The sequence below is a fragment of the Protopterus annectens genome, chromosome 2.part1, assembly GCF_019279795.1.
Source record: "Protopterus annectens isolate FY-2018-M chromosome 2.part1, PAN1.0, whole genome shotgun sequence".
Taxonomy (NCBI): Eukaryota; Metazoa; Chordata; order Ceratodontiformes; family Protopteridae; genus Protopterus; species Protopterus annectens.
Window position 1 is genome coordinate 1,645,395,017 of NC_056729.1, and position 14,824 is coordinate 1,645,409,840.

Genomic DNA, 14,824 nt, shown 5'->3' on the forward strand with positions numbered 1-14,824 from the left:
GACACAACAAGTTATACTTTTCTTGAAGAGTAACAGGAGTTGTTAAAGTATTACCATGTCATTTCATCACAAAATTATTTATTTTATGGGGATTCAAGTAAAATGAATTTATGAAGAATGTATTTTTCTGTAAGTTCATTAAAAATGCCTTTTGTATAGTTACCTAATGAATGATGTTTATGTCAGTTGTCTCTGTCTATTACAGGCTTGAGCTGAGAATGAATAATAGTTTGTATCTCTTCAGAGCAAAATCAATGATTCACTGGATTCTTCTAATACGAATAGATACAGACTACCTTTAGTCAAAAATTTAGAGCACCACAACCTACATCCTTAAGCATTGCCTGGCAGAAAGTAAATCAAGTGCTGTAAACAGAAGACTGTAATAAATTATAATCTTATTCAAAGATACATTCAAGAAAACAAAGGTTTTCAATTACAGACATCCTATGTAAATAATTGGTTTTGTATAAAACACGATATCCACATAGTCCCACAGTTGCACAAGTACCAAAATACTACACCAAAGTTCACACTAAAGCCCTCTACAATCACTTGTATAAGTGTATAAACTTGGCTGTTCCAGAGAGAATGAAAGCCAGAGCCCCAAGTAAAGAAAAAGCCACCCTGGTGGACATCCAGCATCAACAAACTTTATAACAAATGCAAAATGTTGCTGTCTAAGAAAACTAAGACAAAGTAATGATGGGCAGAAATCAAATACTCAATTGAAGAAAGTGAGTACGTTTACCCCACCATTAAATCCCTTACTGGCTAGTTATGAGACGGTAGTAGTGGATTAATTATATCAGCTTCAAAATGTATACAAGCATCACAGGATTCATCACAACCTAAGTAAGGAGGAGTATGAATTATTAAATGAGATGTGTAACAATTCTAGTATTAGAATTATGCAGCCGGATAAGGGAGGAAGAGTTGTCCTGTTTGAAACTAATGATTATTTGAATGAAATATCTCTAATATTACAGGACTCTGACAAATATGAGATTTCCTTAGTTAATGAGGTACACATAGCCTATCAATGCATTGACTCTATGCTGGAAGAGTACTTGGTGGAAGGTAGAATAGACGGGGAATTATACAAATTTCTCAAGGTTGAACATCCTACCTTGTCCACCATAGTAGGAATCCCCAAGATCCACAAAAATATGCCCCCCCCCATTTAGGCCGATTATTTCGGGAAGTAAGTCCAAGACATTCCCTTTTGTAAAAGTGGTGGACAGTTGGCTAAAATGTATCTATGGGAAGGTGGACCATATAGTTAAGGATTCATGGGATTTCCTTAGCCGGTTGACTCCCTCTTTATGGAAAGAGAACCTGATTTTGGTCACCATTGATGTTGTTGACTTATTTAACTGCATCCCAAGGGATGAGGGGATGGAGAGGTTCGTCAGTAGCATTAGGAAGTATGGAGACCTGGAATGGGATAAGATTCTTTTAATAAGTGAATTTGTGAGTACTGTGTTAGACTTTAACTTTATTTACTTTGAGGGTGAATATTACAGGCAGAGCAAGGGAGTAGCTATGGGGGCAGCTAGTGCTCCGCTATATGCCAATCTTGTTTTACTGGATTGGGAGGAGTATACTATCTTGAACAATAGTTGGGTTAGGCACATCAGAACCTATGTCAGATTTTTGGATGATGTGTTCATTTTATGGAAGGGAAGCATGGAGTTTTATTGGTCATCTACATGCATCCAGTTTTTTTACATATCATACCAGCATGGAGGGTATATCTTATCTGGATACATATATTTCCCTTACCAACTCGGGATTTAAGTCCAGAATTTTTAGAAAGGACACATTTAGTAACACCTGTTTGGATTACAGCAGTTGCCACCCCAACAGGCAAAAGGACAATGTATACGTGCTGCTCGCATGACTTTGGACCATCAGGAAATGTTGCGAGAACTAGAATACATTGGTACTTTGTTCAAGGAAAGGGGCTACCCGTCCCCAATGGTTGAGGATGCAGTCAGATATGTTAGCAATGAGTGGGGGAATAAATACAAACCATTGTTGGGAATACAAATGGTCAACGGTAATCCCCCAGTGAAAGATATAACATCTAACAAATTTAGCAGAGCATGTGCATTACCTTTTAATGACACTACTGGAGAAGTTAAAAAGGTTATAAGAGACAATTGTAATATCTTGAAGTGTGATCAAGAGATTTGTTTCACAAGTGGGGAGGAACCCAGATTTGTGCATAGGATAGGGGGTAACTTGAAAAAGAAATATGAGAGTGGGAAACAACATATATCTGGAGGTAAGGGTGGTACTACCAAATGTGGACATTGCAGTTAATGGCATGCCATTTTGGGAGACTAAATGTTGACTGTGGGAAACAGAGATAGAACAGTTTTGACTTTGAAGAAGGGGAATTGTCAGATACAAAATATATATTTCGCCAAGTGTAGTGGATGCCCTAGTTTTAATGTGGGTAAGACTGGGAGGCACCTTAAAAATAGGATATAAGATCATTTATATGCCATTAGAAAAGAAGATGCTAACAACGCATTATATCGACATATTAGGGACAACAGCGGATGTTCTTCTTTTAAATGTGCCTTGCTAGAAGTGTTGAGTCAATCAAACAGAGGGGGTAATGTAAAAGCATTGCTAGGTGAAAAGGAAGTAAGATGGCAAATCTTACTGAATGCTACTACCCCACCTGGCATTAATGATCACATACCCATCAAACCTATAACAGAAGCAAGGATGTAAGAGTAAAACATTCTTTATGTTTAAATTGTCATGCTTCAGAAAAAACGTTTTTCAGTTTCATATTATTATTGAGGAGGATATGACATCATCATATTAATTGTATTAATTATGTTAATTAGATGAACATGATTGGTGTTATAGAGTATATAAGTTGTCAATTGATTTTTGGATTTGTTCTGATGAAGTCTATATTTTTTACATGAAAGCGCTCAACCGTTTATTTTAATAAAACAACAGTATTTTTTAATTTTTGAGCCTATCCTGTGTAGTGAATTTTTCGTGGTGTTCTACGTAGCATTTTGTTACTTGTGTAAATAATTGGTTTTGTAATGTTTGTTTTTGGAGTTGTTTCTCCACTTTAAGCTTTGACTATGTAAATATTTATTTGATATACATACTGTATATATGTTTATGTTTATGAAAAGCAATAAAAATTTATTCAGTAAAAAAAAAAAAAAGAAAGAAATTTAGAACACCAATTTTGAGGAAGCCTTGTAGCAGCTGTAATTCTTTGCCTCATTTTCAGAACTGAAATCTGGACCAGGCTTTCAGTTTCAAACTGAAAACAAATGCTTTAAATCAGTCAGTAGTTTTAGACAGATGTACTGAAGTTAGAGTGTACCTGTTGGAGCCAATATGCACCTCATCAAACTACTCTTTAATTTCATCACTGTAAGGTCAAGATTGAATAAAGTATCAGGACGGTTTTCATAATGTAAGTAGGCACATAGTACGCTCAACAGAAGATATGCTGATATAGTCTTATATTAACAATATATAGTACATTTAACCAAAAATATTTTGCAGATGCACTTCTGGGAAGAGCTAGATTGGCTGACTAAGCAAACATCATACCATCTGTCTGTCCATCTGTCATCCATCCATCCATCCATCCATCCATCCATCCATTCATCTATTCCATTTCTTGCACTTGGTGTCAGGTTATCCCCTCAACAGTGACAATATTCAAGAGTCAATGTTCACACTGCCAGGTGACCAACCCTGCCATGATGATGTAAATTGATGTTTGGATACTAGAGAATTGCTGGAGAGACAATGGGAGAGGAGGTAAGGCAAACAAATTATACCATTCTGACTGAAATTGTGAAGTATTTTTTAATACAAGATAAAAAACCCAAAGGTAAAGGGGAGCGCTACACCAAAATGCATTACATGATGGTTTGTCTAGTAATTCAAATATTGAAACATCAATAACAGTCTAATTTTGGGAGCCCTAGATTCATTTGTAGATTTCAGGCAAGTGAAGTCACCACCATTAATAATCTGGCCTTGACTGAACCTGATAATTTAATAGGATCATAGGAGGTTACTAACTTATAGACCCGGCATCATTTCAAGCCTAGCCATTTCATCCCAATGTAATACCATAGATACTCTAGTCACTATCTAGGACTGTATTTATTAATGACTGGCCATATCCAGGAGGGTTGTGGGCACTATCCCCAGTAAGAATTTATGGTGCTCCATCCACTCGTCCAGGTTCCTTTTGAACACTGTGATAGAGGTGCTCTGCTTCACATGAACTGGCAGCCTGTTACAAAAATGCAACAGTCACTAGGAGACAAATCTGTCCTCCAGCATGTCCTATTCAAGTCACAAGCCATATTTAGGTCCCTGGAACAGGGAACTCTAGTCCCATTTGATTTATTGATGTGCAGCAAATTCATTAGGTTTGGGATGGAGATTACTCTGTAAGCCAGGCATGTCTCCCCTAAGAAGTCTATACAGTACTAAGTATAGTGACAGGGACTGTAGTTGGCCTGTGTAAGGCACATGCTGGACTACCTTGATCTTCTTAGCTAGATACCTCTGAGAGCTCTCCAATTGCTACAGGTGCTTTGTATGGTACATACCAAAGGGGGCATTATACTCAACTATGGGCCTGACAGTGTTAAAGTTAAGCTTAGAGGATTTGACGTGTTGTCTTATTTGCCTGTTGAGGCTGAGGAGTGTGCTTTTCCATTTTTGAGGCCTCGCCTTAGTTTTCCTAGACAGCAACTTTTTGCATTTGTTATAAAGTTTGTTGATTCTGGATGCCCACCAGGGAGGCTTTTTCTTTACTTGGGGCTCTGGCTTTCATTCTCTCTGGAACAGCCAAGTTTATACACTTATACAAGTGATTGTACAGGGCTTTAGTGTAAACTTTGGTGTAATTACCACTTCCAGTTGCGGGTGCAGCTTGGAATGCATTTATACCTTCTCCTAATAGGGTACAGTTTGCTTTAATGAAGATTTTTAATCTGACTTCACCCTTTGTGAGTTCTGGTGTTAGTGCCAGTTTGAAGGTGACTGATTTGTGGTCAGAGTTAACTAATGAGGGCCCGCAATTGCGGTGGTGCATCTGCTTGTCATGTTAGTGAGGACCAGATCTTGTATGTCTGTTCCTCTTGTTGGGGTTTGAACAATTTGGTCCAAGGCATTTGAGTTAACAAAGTCAAGGAACTTTTGTGCTAGTTATTTAGGGCTAGAGTAAGTTTCCCAGTTGATGGCAGGATAATTGAAATCCCCCATAGCTAGAGTGTTTGGCAATATATGGATTGACTCCAGTTTGGTCAATTAGACCTCGTGTGCATCATCACCCATGGAGGGAGATCTGTAAGTAGCTATGACTTGAATGGGGTCTTACCCACCGTAATCTGAACATGCAGTAACTCCATGGAGTTGTCCAGTATAACAAGTTGGGAGGTGAAGTTATATTTAATATAGGTAGAAATGCCACCTCCTTTGGTTCTCGCATGTTAATTTTGCAGTCTGAAGGTGTGGAGGTCATTGTAGCCTTGCAAGGTTGGGATACTCTCTGAGACCTTGAACCAGTTTTCTGTGACTGCGCAGACATCTACATCCTCCAGTGGCAGAAGTGCTTCCAGGGTGTGCAAATTTTGGTTTAAGCTCCTATTATTTAGCAGCATAACCCTTATTTTGTTGTGGTTGGCAATTTTCATGTCAGCAATTTTGGTTTTGAGTAATTGCTTAAAAAAGGCACTACTGGGGAGGCAACAGCCTTCGCCAACAGCTGAAAGCCTAATGGTGCCAAGAGCAAACCATCTCTGGCAAAGCGTGGTGGTTTGTCGACCATGTCATCCTAGGCTGACAGAAATTGGATCCCCTTTGCATGACACCAAAAATTAAGTCAATTATTGAAATCAATATTTTTTTTGTTATACTGTGGGACCATTCTAGGTGAGAGTAATATGCTGCTCAAGGCTAGGGACATACCTGTGTGGGACACATACTTGGAGAGCTCAATCATCAAAAATCTGGAGCATTTCTCCCCGGGCCTCCGCTGAAAACAGGCTCTGTGGAACCTAGTCGGACTTTCCCGGTCAACAAATGTTAAATAAATAAATAAAATAAAATAAAATCATGTATCTCTTCATATAGTCCAGTGAGGTACATCTCAGGTCATTCACTCCAACATGAGCTATGACAGAGTCATAATGGTAATTGTTGCCAAGAAACCTGAGTGCATGTGTGATCTGACAAATCCTGGCACCAGACAGGCAGCTGACCGTGACTTTCTCCTTATCTAACCTGGTGAGTGGGACATCTGTGTGTCTCACTATGGAGTCTCCAATGACAAGAAATTTTGCTTTTTGAGTGTTATGCCTTAAGGGCTTAATAGGTGAGAAAAATGGTGTTGCTATGTGGCTTAGGTGCTGTGGGAACTGTGTTACTTGTAGCAGTCTATTGTTTTGGAGGTTTCTGGTGTTTCAGTAAGTTTTCTGAGAGAACCTTTGCATATGTTGATACATGTGTTACATGTGTACTATGTGTATGAGTAATGGTACTATGTGCATGACTAGTGGTGGGTGAGCTGACAACCTCTTCAGTATTACTGTTTTGAGTGTGAGAGAGCAGAGGTTCTTAGTGTAGATACATATCTTGCACTCTGTACTAGAGTTAGTTATTAGTAGAGGGTTGTCAGTATACAGGAGGCATTTGCTACACTGACTCAGGAGACCCAAGTCAACAAGCTTGGCAGGAGATAAGGGTAGTCCAACTGTCCATATTGCTAGGTTTGCAGAACTGTTATCACAAAGGGGGTGCTTTCGAGAATGATTTAGGAGGTGCTGTGTAGATGGATATTTTTGATGGGGTTTTTGGCTGGTGGTTTAATAGGCCACAGCTCACTACTAATACTTCTTAGACCAGAGATGTACTAAAGATGAGGTCTACACTAATGTTCTGCAGCTGTATCTAAGGGAATAATTGTCAAAGTTATTTATCTAGATATGGTGCAGAGTTGAGCAGCAATGGGCAGTGCTGTGTGATGCACAAATAAGTAGAACTTGCTCAAACACAGAGCTTAAATACCAGAAGCTAAAACCTTAAACAAACTTTTAAAAAAACTCAAACAAACCAATGATGGTGCTTACTCCATGCACTAGACCAATCACCCTACACCAGACAGATCACAAGTGAAAATAACATTAAAAAAAACAAGATTTGCAACAGTGAAACCAGCAATAAAATATGATTTACAGCCACTGTAAGGCAGAAAAATGCAGTGCAAACAGTGCAGTTTAGTTTACAATATTAATATGCAGTATTAAATAAGCAGAACACACTAATAAAAGTGCAGTAAATAGTATAATCAAGCCAAAAAAAAAAAAAAAACAGGCAACTTATGGTTTTTGGGAAGCTCAGAAGCTTCTAGTTATCTGGTATCTCAGCTCAGAGCTCTGGCTGGTAGCCTACCTTAGTTCAGCTTGGTTCAAACAAGGAAAAACCTGCTCAAATGCAGGGCTTAAATACCAGAAACTAAATACTTAAAAAAATAAAAAGAACCAGTGAGGGTGCTTACTCCATGCCCTACACCAATCACCCTTCACCATACAGGTTCCAATCAGCACATGTCTCTCACAAGGGTGCAGAAGGGACCCTTCCAATCAAAGATGGCTTGGAAAATGTGGTCAGAATACAACAGCCACAACAAATAGACACAGATGCAGCAAACCTGCATCTAGACTATGCTACAGCTACTAGCTACACTAATTTAAATGAGAAACACCAAAAAATGTTTTAAACAGCAGAAAAGCAGCAATGGGACACTAAGAAATGTTTTAAACAGATAGGAGACACTAATGTTTTAAACTGCAAACAGATCAGTTATTTAAACACTGCTTGGCAGAAAGACAGAACAGACAGAACAGATGCTTTGCAAGCTGTGCAAAATTGCAATAATTACTTTGCAAATAGTGAAACTATCCAAAAAAGCTTTGCAACAGTGAAAAGAGCAACAAAATTGAATTTAACAGGCATAGTAAGGCAGGCAAAGGCAATGCAAACAGTGCAGTTTAGTTTCCAGTATTAAACAAGCAGAACGCAATAAAAAGTGCATTAAATAGTATAATCAAGTAAAAAAAAAAAAACAGGCAACTTCTTTTTTTGGGACGGTCAGAATTTATTTATTTTATTTATTTATTTTACATTTGTTAACCGGGCTAGTCTGACTGGATATATTTCCCTTTTCAGCAGAGGCCCGGGGAGAAAAGCTCCACAGAGAGAATAATAACTATTACATGCAATGCAAAAAAAGTAGTATACAATTCATACTATAACAGGACAATATTATACAAGGAATCAAATTTCTAATAGACATATATTAACACTTGTACCAAGGAGTACTCATGGCTTTTGAACACAAAACACAGGCATATGTTATTTAGATTAATCAAACATTATGGAAAAGAGAAAAGGATATTTAAGGACAGCTATGTAAGTAGGATAGTTTTTGATTAGATGTTTGTAGGTGTCCTTAGTAGACTGAGTAAACTGATTAGGAGGAGAAGGATAGAGGAGAAGTAAGTGATAGAATAGTGAGCAAATAAGTAGAAGGTAGTGAGGATCACAGAGATCAAAAAGTAGAGGGGGGTTCAGTCTGGGTTAAGGCAGGGCATAGCCAGTGTTTGGTGAGGTAGAGAGTCTTTTTTTTGTTGAAAAGGACAGGAGATGATATAGAAGTTAGTTCAGTGGGCAATAGGTTCCAGTGTTTACCAATGGAGTTAGAAGAGAGAGTCACGGCAAGGTTATTGGATTTGGTGCAGTGACTAGGAGCTTGTTAGAGGGCGTGAGAGCAAAAAGGTTAGAGTAAGGTGTGAGGAGGTTAGAAAATGAAGGGGTTGTTTGGCAGATAAAAGATTTGTGGATGATGGGAAGTTGCAAAAGAAGCAACATGTTTTGTAATTCAAGCCAGTGAATTTGTTGTAGATTCAGGCAGTGATGTGTTCTGAATTGATTACCAGTAACAAATCTAGCTATACTATTGTAGGTGGTGGTTAACTTGGTAAGATTATTTTTTTAGGTTGTAGGTTAGTGTAAATTGGTGAGAAGAGTGGAGATGAGATGATGAGGGTGGGCCAGCTTTGCTTTGTGGTTGGGGATAGGGAATAATCTAATAGGGAGAGCCCCAGTTTCTATGTACTGTTTTGATAGTGTTGTTTATGTGATAGTCAAAGGTAAGATTGTTATCAATTGTCACTCCTAGTAGTTTGGTAGAAGAGTCAGGTGTTATGAGAGTGTTGTTAATAGAAGAGATAGAGAAGTCCAGTGAGGGGGGGGATCTGGTGGGTTTGAAAAGGAGAAGTTTTGTTTTTGGCATTAATTTAAGAACCATGCTTCAACCATATGGAATACATTTTGAGTAACCGTTTGAAGCTTCTAGTTATCTGGTATCTCAGCTCAGTTCATCTCAGTTCAAACAAAACAAAAAAAAAATGAAAGTACTGAATATCTGTTTACAATAAACAACATAGTTTCAATTCACAAAAAATATGGAAAAAACAACACAGATGGAAAGACTCAGACAGGTACAGGAAAACAATATTTAGCTAATCTCTCTATATTTTTCTAACTGACTGAAGAATTACTGTTTCCTAGTTACTTACTGAAGCAAGGCAAGATGAAGTTAGATGAGACTCTCTTGTCAGGTCTTATAACAAAGTGCATCTATCACATCTCCCACTAGTATTCAAATACAGTTTTCAGTGCTGGCTACAGAATATCACATCTGGTCACCTGACTCTGTGGTTCCCACACAACCCCCTCATTAGCAACTGTGCCCAGCCAAATTTGTTGATACAAAACATAAAAATTTGTTTAAACCTTTTGGGCATATCATTCGTGATTCATGGGATTTGTTGGACAAAATAAGGCAGGTTGATCATGATTTTCATTACTTTATTACTTGTGACATTAAAAGTTTGTTTTCTGTCATCCCACAAGAACAAGGTTTGTTATGGTTTGATGAGATAGTTAAACTTTATAGGGGATTAACTGAAAATGATAAAAATTTAATACATGATTTCATGGAAATAATTTTGTCCAACAATTTCCTGGTTTTTGGTAACAAATATTATAAACAGTCTTCTGGGGTGGCCATGGGAGCTATTTGTGCCCCTGTGTTTACAAATGGCATTTTGTTAAGGTGGGAATTAATGTCTTTGTTTAAGTTTCCACTTTTTAAGTTTGCAAAGCTTATTATAGATATTTAGATGACCTGTTAATTTTGTGGCAAGGTAGTATAGATCAATTTAATGAATTGTTGGGGCTGATGCAACATAGCACTGAGTTTCTGGATTTTACGTACCATGTTAATGCCAACGAAATTGCATACATGGATATTAAAATTCAATGTTCACCAGATGGAAGCCTGGAAACAGGGATATTTAGAAAGCCCACTTATTGTAATTCTTTTTTATTTTATTCTAGCTGCCATCCATACTAACAGAAAAAGGGTATTGTAAAAAGTCAATTTATTAGGGTATCTAGATTGACATCAAATGACAACAGGTGTCAAGAAGAATTTATTGTTTTGAAAATAATGTTTTTGGAACACAATTACCCTAGTGTCCTGGTGGATGGGGTGGCAGGACAGGTGTGGAGTGAATGAAATGGTATATATGGCTCCATTTTTAAACATGGGTACAACAATAATCCAGATGTTGTTGCCCACAACAACCAGTCACTTGATTTAAGTACTAACATGGTTTTTCATTACTCACTTGATGCCAAGGAAATACAAAAGATCATTTTGAAAAATTGGTTTATTATAAGTAGTAATGAGGCCACACAGAGATTTAATGAGGTTAAGCCTATTTTCAATTTTGAAAGACGGAGTAATTTCAGAAGTATTTTGGAGAATAAACCTAAATGCAGGATGGATAATTTTCCTAAAAATTCTAGATGTGGAAGATGCAATTAATGTGGCTATGTTGAATGGCACTATGAAGGGTGGCTATATGACAAAATCAGGGATTATGCCAAGGGAGGCAGGTTTAATTGTTTTACAGAGAGAGTGATTTATTTTGCTGTGTGCACACAATGCCAAGGTTTTTATATTGGCAAAACCAATAACGCTTTTAATAAGCGTATTTACCAGCATGTTTATAACATCCAGTGAAATGACAACAAGAGTGCTTTAGCTAGGCACTCGGTCACCTGTGTGGGGTTTGATAAATTTATGTTCTTTGCTGTAGAACAAGTTGATCTGGCAGCATATCGTGGGGACTGGAAGAATAAGTTGTTGCATAAAGAAATGCTTTGGCAGTTGAGATTTAATGCCACTGTGCCACCAGGCTAAAACAAAACAGTTTCTATTGCTAGTGAGTTAAAAGAAAGATCAATAAAAATATAGGTTGTCCAAATGTTAGTTGGCAAAACACAAGTTGATGCAATGTCCTTAAGAACATGTGATTGTTTGTTGTTTTTGCAGTATGGCTTCTGCAAGCACAGTTTGTATACATATGTATATTATTTTACTTATTTTATTCATGATGTATTATTTTGTAACCATTTATTACATACATTTATTAAGCTGAGTGCTAGCTGAGTATGTAGCTTTAAATGCAGGACTTGGCTTCATGGTTTGTTTTCAATTAAGGGTGTGGTTTAGGATATAAAAGCCAAGCTGCTCTAAATACAATGGTTCTGATGTTATTCACTTGAAAGACAAAAGCACTAAACTTGTTTGATTTTTTTACAACAGAAGTTTGTTTTTAAACTTTTTTAAGGTGTAAAATAATAAATGCTTTGTGGATATGAGTTCTAGTCCCTTGGAGTACATGACTTATTTTATTTTTGGAATACTTACTGGGTTTTCTACCTTCTTGTATTTTACTACACTATTTATACCTACCTATGAACCTATTTATTTATTTAACATTTGTTGACCGGGAAAGTCTGACTAGGACAGAGCCTATTTTCAGTGGAGGCCAGGGGAGAAACGCTCCAGACACGTCTTAAAATGGATGTCAGAAGAAACAATACAAGTTTTAGATATCACTTATATCACAATGGATAGAACTACTATTCTTGATATATAATGGAAAGAACAGATTTTAAGAGTTATTGCAATGTATGCATATGTGACAAAAAAGAGAGAGAAGATATGTTCAAAAATTTAGTTCAGTATGTTGCCATAAACATGGACATAACTGTGGTAGGTGACTTTAACTGTAAATTAAGATGCCAGAGAAAGAAAGATTATGATGTTAGAAAAGTGGATGATTATTATAAAATATGGGCAACTAAGAATTTAGGATAAGACTAGCAAGACTTAGAGGAGAACAAAGAACAGAAATAGATTATTTAAATTTGGTATTATCAGCTCAGTCACTGATATTAGAAGAGGGTGCTTTAATAACAGGAGTTTCTGATCATAAGGCAATCTGGATTAGACTGAAAGCAGACAATGAGTATATAAAATAGGAAAGGGGATTAAAAGAATAAATGAAGTTAAATGGGAAGAAATAGGAAAAAATAATATAGTAACATTCTTTCCCAAATACCACATTCAGAAAAATCCTGCCACAATGGACAGGCAGTTTCCCATCATTTCTCCTGCCAGCTTGATTGATATGGGCATCTTGAGGCAATGTAGCAACTGCTTCATGTATGCTGACAACCATTTACTCCTAGAGCAAACTAGCACCCTATGTGAGAGATGCAAATACACTGTGGAATTGGAGTCAATTCTCTCATGTAAAAACAAACTAGACATCAAACAGGTTGTCAGCACACATGCTTCACCTCTCATGCAAACCTCACCTCTCATATAAAATAAGGTCACAACACATAAACTCACATATGCAGAGGTACTCACTAAAAGCCTACCAGAAGAACAGTTAGCTCCCAAATGCACACTAGCTACACTTACCACTACATAAAGAAACCACTACACATATCAACACACACACATCAGTGTCTCAACAAATAAGCCCCTAAGGCAAACACACATCAGCTCCATAATGAGACAAATAGATGTCCCCTTCACCAGAGTGGATAAGGAGAAGGTCACGGTCAGCTGACTATCAGGTGCCAGGATCTGACAAATCACACATGCACTCAATAACAAGTACCATTATGATTTTGTCATAATCCATGTTGGAATAAATGAGACGTACCTCTCTAGACTACAATGAAGGCAGACATAATGAAACTCTCTGATTATGTGTCCCAGACAGGTATGTCCCTAGCCCTTAGCAGTATCCTATTCTCACCCAAGAAGTTGCCACAACATAAACAAAAACATGATTGACTTCAGCAATTGGCTCAGCTTCTGGTATCAGTCCATGGGGATCCACTATCGGTCAGCCTGGGAGGATATGATAGACAGACCTCGTCGCTTTGCTAGACATGGTCTGCACCTGTCCCTCCTAGGCTTTGGATACTGCCAAAGGACCTTGCCTCCCCCATAGTGCCTTTTTTAGGCAATGTTAAAACAACAAATCTTTCAACATAACATCTAATCAAGACAAACTCAGGGTTGTGCTGCTTAATGCTAGAAGCTTAAACACAAAACTGCATTCCCTGGAAGCACTCCTCACCATGGAGGATGCTGACTTCTGTGCAGTTACCAAGACATGGTTCAAGGCCACTGAGAGCATCTCGGCTGTGCAAGGCTACAATGCCTTCCACATGTTCAGACCTCAAAATGAGCATGAAGGAACCAAACGTGGAGATGTATCCATCTTCTTTAAAACCAAATACATTTTGAGACTGGTCAAACAGCATGACTTTCTCAAACTACTTCATATCCAATTAACTATTGGGAAAATACCATACCATATTATTGCTAGCTATAGATCCCCCACCAGGAACCAGGATAAACACACTGCCCACCTTGCTTTACTGGAATCCCTCGCCATACAGCCCAACACCTTTGTCATGGGAGATTTCCACTATCCTTCCATAGACTGGGGGACATACACAAGCAAAAACATGCTTAACAAGAGGTTCCTGGACTTTGTTATGACAAATGCTCTGGAACACATAGTCTGCACCCACCGCTAGGAGCTGTAATGTTCTGCACATAGTACTTACCAACATGGGGGGTCACTGTATTTCCCCATTCGTGATGCCCTCCCTGGTTAGGTCAGACCACAAATCAGTCTCATTTGAAGTAACTACTGGAACTGACACCATCACAGGAACAAAAATTATAAAAAAACTTCACTAAAGCTATCTACAGCATACTAAGCAATGGTATAAAAAGATTCCTACCACCCGCAATCGCAGACACCAATGATCACTATGCAGAACTGTATGCAAATACCCTATACAAACAGATTCACAGGTTCACAGGTTAGTACTAGGCTAACTAATTAATTAAGCAAATGCATAAGCTCTGCGGTACCGGACCATATCAAAAGCATGTCTGCCCTTAAAAACAAGCCAGCATAGTGGACTTCAAGTATAAACAGATTATATAACAAGAGAAAGAAACTGCTGTCCAAAAGCAAGAGGGATATCACTCTGCAGAGGGAAAGTTCCCACCTAACCTTAAACAGGAAAATCAGAAATCTAGTAACGTCTTTTAAACCAAATTATGAAATTAAAATTGCATCCCTAGCCAAAGATAATCATAAAGCATTCTTTAACTACACCTGAAGTCTAAAAGGGAAATCCCGGCTATGTGCCAAACTGGTCATAGAAGGGATGACTCATACTACAATGGAAAATATCAGCAAAGCTGACAGATTCAGTAGAAACTTCACCCCCTATGCCCACCTACCATATCCCAAAGCATACCTGACACCAATCCTCTGCCTAGTAT